The 5,497-nt window shown below is 46.9% G+C and overlaps 1 non-coding gene across 1 annotated transcript in view; it reads right to left on the minus strand.

The window, feature by feature from the left end:
• Positions 1–3,273: 3,273 nt before the first annotated feature.
• LOC150024042 (25S ribosomal RNA) overlaps positions 3,274–5,497 on the minus strand; it is a 3,325-nt gene continuing 1,101 nt past the window's right edge. Inside the window, exon 1 of the ribosomal RNA XR_016516677.1 lies at positions 3,274–5,497. This exon is cut by the window's right edge and continues 1,101 nt beyond it. This is a non-coding gene — a ribosomal RNA (25S ribosomal RNA).

Consider the following 5,497-nt stretch of genomic DNA (forward strand, 5'->3'; position numbering starts at 1 on the left):
CTTTTGATCCCAAACTTCTCCCACATCACTTTGGCATTTGTGAGGATTGAGTCCAGCCACTTTTCCAAAACCATGATTTTTCGTTTTTCACCAAAATCACCACCAAGTCCACAAATCAAGCCAAAAATCCAAAATCATGAACTTGGCTATGCACCAACCATGTCAAGATCAATTCCTTTTGATCCCAAACTTCTCCCACATCACTTTGAAGGCATTTGTGAGGATTGAGTCCAGCCACTTTTCCAAAACCATGATTTTCGTTTTCACCAAAATCACCACCAGCCCAAAATCAAGCCAAAACACCAAAATCATGAACTTGGCTATGCACCAACCATGTCAAGATCAATTCCTTTTGATCCCAAACTTCTCCCACATCACTTTGAAGGCATTTGTGAGGATTGAGTCAGCCACTTTTCCAAAACCAACATTTTCGTTTTTCACCAAAATCACCACCAAGTCCATCAAGCCAAAATCATGAACTTGCTATGCACACAACCATGTCAAGATCAATTCCTTTTGATCCCAAACTTCTCCCACACATCACTTTGAAGGCATTTGTGAGGATTGAGTCCAGCCACTTTTCCAAAACCAACATTTTTCGTTTTCACCAAAATCACCACCAAGTCACAAAATCAAGCCAAAAATCCAAAATCATGAACTTGGCTATGCACCAACCATGTCAAGATCAATTCCTTTTGATCCCAAACTTCTCCCACATCACTTTGAAGGCATTTGTGAGGATTGAGTCCAGCCACTTTTCCAAAACCATGATTTTCGTTTTTCACCAAAATCACCACCAAGCCACAAAATCAAGCCAAAACACCAAAATCATGAACTTGGCTATATGCCAAACCATGTCAAGATCAATTCCTTTTGATCCCAAACTTCTCCCACATCACTTTGAAGGCATTTGTGAGGATTGAGTCCAGCCACTTTTCCAAAACCATGATTTTTCGTTTCACCAAAATCACCACCAAGTCCAAAATCAAGCCAAAAATCCAAAATCATGGAACTTGGCTATGCACAACCATGTCAAGATCAATTCCTTTTGATCCCAAACTTCTCCCACATCACTTTGAAGGCATTTTGTGAGGATTGAGTCCAGCCACTTTTCCAAAACCATGATTTTCGTTTTCACCAAAATCACCACCAAGCCAAAATCAAGCCAAAACACCAAAATCATGGAACTTGGCTATGCACCAACCATGTCAAGATCAATTCCTTTTGATCCCAAACTTCTCCCACATCACTTTGAAGGCATTTGTGAGGGATTGAGTCAGCCACTTTTCCAAAACCAACATTTTCGTTTTCACCAAAATCACCACCAAGTCCAAAATCAAGCCAAAAATCCAAAATCATGAACTTGGCTATGCACCAACCATGTCAAGATCAATTCCTTTTGATCCCAAACTTCTCCCACATCACTTTGAAGGCATTTGTGAGGATTGAGTCCAGCCAGTTTTCCAAAACCATGATTTTCGTTTTCACCAAAATCACCACCAAGCCCAAAATCAAGCCAAAAATCCAAAATCATGAACTTGGCTATGCACCAACCATGTCAAGAATCAATTCCTTTTGATCCCAAACTTCTCCCACATCACTTTGAAGGCATTTGTGAGGAGGATTGAGTCCAGCCACTTTTCCAAAACCATGATTTTCGTTTTTCACCAAAATCACCACCAAGCCTGAAAATCAAGCCAAAACACCAAAATCATGAACTTGGCTATGCACCAACCATGTCAAGATCAATTCCTTTTGATCCCAAACTTCTCCCACATCACTTTGAAGGCATTTGTGAGGATTGAGTCCAGCCACTTTTCCAAAACCAACATTTTCGTTTTTCACCAAAATCACCACCAAGTCACAAAATCATGAACTTGGCTATTGCACCAACCATGTCAAGATCAATTCCTTTTGATCCCAAACTTCTCCCACATCACTTTGAAGGCATTTGTGAGGATTGAGTCAGCCACTTTTCCAAAACCAACATTTTCGTTTTTCACCAAAATCACCACCAAGCCACAAAATCATGAACTTGGCTATGCACCAACCATGTCAAGATCAATTCCTTTTGATCCCAAACTTCTCCCACATCACTTTGAAGGCATTTGTGAGGATTGAGTCCAGCCAGTTTTCCAAAACCATGATTTTCGTTTTTCACCAAAATCACCACCAAGCCACAAAATCAAGCCAAAACACCAAAATCATGAACTTGGCTATGCACCAACCATGTCAAGATCAATTCCTTTTGATCCCAAACTTCTCCCACATCACTTTGAAGGCATTTGTGAGGATTGAGTCCAGCCACTTTTCCAAAACCAACATTTTCGTTTTTCACCAAAATCACCACGAAGTCCACAAAATCATGAACTTGGCTATGCACCAACCATGTCAAGATCAATTCCTTTTGATCCCAAACTTCTCCCACATCACTTTGGAGGCATTTGTGAGGATTGAGTCCAGCCACTTTTCCAAAACCAACATTTTCGTTTTTCACCAAAATCACCACCAACCAAAAATCCAAAATCATGAACTTGGCTATGCACCAACCATGTCAAGATCAATTCCTTTTGATCCCAAACTTCTCCCACATCACTTTGAAGGCATTTGTGAGGATTGAGTCCAGCCACTTTTCCAAAACCATGATTTTCGTTTTCACCAAAATCACCACCAAGCCAAAATCAAGCCAAAAATCCAAAATCATGAACTTGGCTATGCACCAACCATGTCAAGATCAATTCCTTTTGCTCCCAAACTTCTCCCATCACTTTGAAGGCATTTGTGAGGATTGAGTCCAGCCGAGTTTTCCAAAACCAACATTTTCGTTTTCACCAAAATCACCACCAAGCCACAAAATCAAGCCAAAACACCAAAATCATGGAACTTGGCTATGCCCCAACCATGCCAAGATCAATTCCTTTTTATCAGAAACTTCTCCCACATCACTTTGGAGGCATTTGTGAGGATTGAGTCCAGCCGAGTTTTCCAAAACCATGATTTTCGTTTTTCACCAAAATCACCACCAAGTCACAAAAACTAGCCAACACACCAAACATGGCTAAGTCCAAACCCAACCAATATCAATATTTCATCCTCTTTTGGTAGCATGCGGTTCTTTCCCATCACGTGTGATGAAACACCTTCACGTATAGTCACGACTACAAATCCTACTAAGCACAACCTCCGGCGATTTCCAAGTACTTGTTTAGATTTTTTAAAATGTGATGACAAAATTAGGGACAAGATATTTGTTTGAGTGGTTGAAGGGGAGGGACGAATCAAAGCGACAAGGGCTGAATCTCGGTGGATCGTGGCGACAAGGCCACTGCTGCACTTCAATACCCGTCGCGTATTTAAGTCGTACGCAAAGGATTCTACCGCCGCTCGATGGGAATTGCGCTTCAAGGCGTCTCGCAGGGCGATTCACCTTACGAGGGTCACCAACGGCACGTGCCTGCAGGGGGCCAAGGCCCTGCTGGCGGTCGGCAAACAAACGGCGGGCGCACGCATCGCTTCTAGCCGGATTCGACTTAGAGGCGTTCGGTCATAATCCAACGCACGGTAGCTTCGCGCCCGCGGCTTTTCAACCAAGCGCGATGACCAATTGTGCGAATCAACGGTTCCTCTCGTACTAGGTTGAATTACTATTGCGACAACGTCATCGGTAGGGTAAAACTAACTTTGTCTCACGACGGTCTAAACCCGGCTCACGTTCCTATTGGTGGGTGAACAATCCAACACTTGGTGAATTACAGCTACAATGATAGGAAGAGCGCGACATCGAAGGATCAAAAAGCAACGTCGCTATGAACGCTTGGGCCACAAGCCGATTATCCTGTGGTAACTTTTCGACACCTCGCTTCAAATTCCGAAGGACTAAAGGATCGATAGGCCACGCTTTCACGGTTCGTATTCGTGCGGAAATCGAGAATCAAACGAGCTTTTACCCTTTTGTTCCACACGAGATTTGTTCTCGTTGAGCTCATCTTAGGACACACTGCGTTATCTTTTAACGGATGTGCCGCCCCGACCAAACTCCCCGCTTTGACAATGTCTTCGCCGGATCGGCCAAGCCGAAGCCGACCTTGGGTCCAAAGAGGGCGGCGCCCGCTTAGATTCACGGAATAAGTAAAATAACGTTAAAAGTAGTGGTATTTCACTTTCGTTGTTTCCGGCTCCCACTTATCCTACACCTCTCGAGTCATTTCACAAAGTCGGACTAGAGTCGAAGCTCGACGGGGTCTTCTTTCCCCGATTCGCCATGGCTTCGTTCCGCTGGTTGTGGTTTCGGTTGGATAGTAGACGAGGACGGTGGGAATCTCGTTAATCCATTCATGCGCGTCACTAATTAGATGACGAGGCATTTGGCTACCTTAAGAGAGTCATAGTTACTCCGCCGTTTACCGCGCTTGGTTGAATTTCTTCACTTTGACATTCGAACGCGGGAGAAATCACATTGCGTCGACATCCGCGGGGACCATCGCAATGCTTTGTTTTAATTAAACGGTCGGATTCCCCTTGTCAGGTGCCGGTTACGAGTTGACGTTCGACGCCGGGGAAGAGGCCACGAAAGAACCGTTCCCAATCCGTCCCCAGGCCAGGCACGCGACGACCGGCTCTCGCGCGGGAGCGGCTCGGCCGGTCCGCGGCGGCCAGACGGGTTCGGGGCCAGGACCCCGTGCCCGGCCTCGGAGCCAATCCTTTTCCCGAGGTTACGGATCCATTTTGCCGACTTCCCTTGCCTACATTGTTCCATCGACCGAGAGGCTGTTCACCTTGGAGACACGATGCGGTTATGAGTACGGCCGGGCGTGGGAGGCACTCGGTCCTCCGGATTTTCAAGGGCCGCCGGGGCTGCTGGGACACCACGCGACGTGCGGTGCTCTTCCCGGCGGCGGACCACCTCCTCGGGCGGCCGTTTCCGGGGTGGGCGGGCATTACGAGAAAAGATAACTCTTTCGGGGCCCCGCCCGGACGTCTCCGGACTCCCTAACGTTGCCGTCGGCCGCCACGTCCGGTTCGGGGTTTAACCGATTCCCTTTCGGAGTACGCGCTCGGAGCGCTATCGAACGGGCTTCCCGAGTCCCCCAGGATCGACTAACCCATGTGCAAGTGCCGTTCACATGGAACCTTTCCCTCTTCGGCCTTCAAAGTTCTCATTTGAATATTTGCTACTACCACCAAGATGCGCAAGCCGAGCGCTCGCCGGGCTCACGCCTGGGTTTTACGACGGCGCGCCCTCTCTACTCATCGGGGCTTGGTACTTGCCCGGCAAGGGTATAGGTCGCGCGCTTTAGCGCCATCCATTTTCGGGGCTAGTTGATTCGGCGGGTGAGTTGTTACACCACTCCTTAGCGGATTTCGACTTCCATGACCACGCGTCTGCTTTGTCTTAATCGACCAACACCCTTTGTGGGGTCTAGGTTAGCGCGCGGTTGGGCACGTAACCCGGCTTAGGTTCATCCCGCATCGCCGGTTACGCTTACCAAAAATGGCC

The sequence above is a fragment of the Phaseolus vulgaris genome, chromosome 10 (genome assembly GCF_051622355.1).
Source record: "Phaseolus vulgaris cultivar YP4 chromosome 10, ASM5162235v1, whole genome shotgun sequence".
Classification (NCBI taxonomy): Eukaryota; Viridiplantae; Streptophyta; class Magnoliopsida; order Fabales; family Fabaceae; genus Phaseolus; species Phaseolus vulgaris.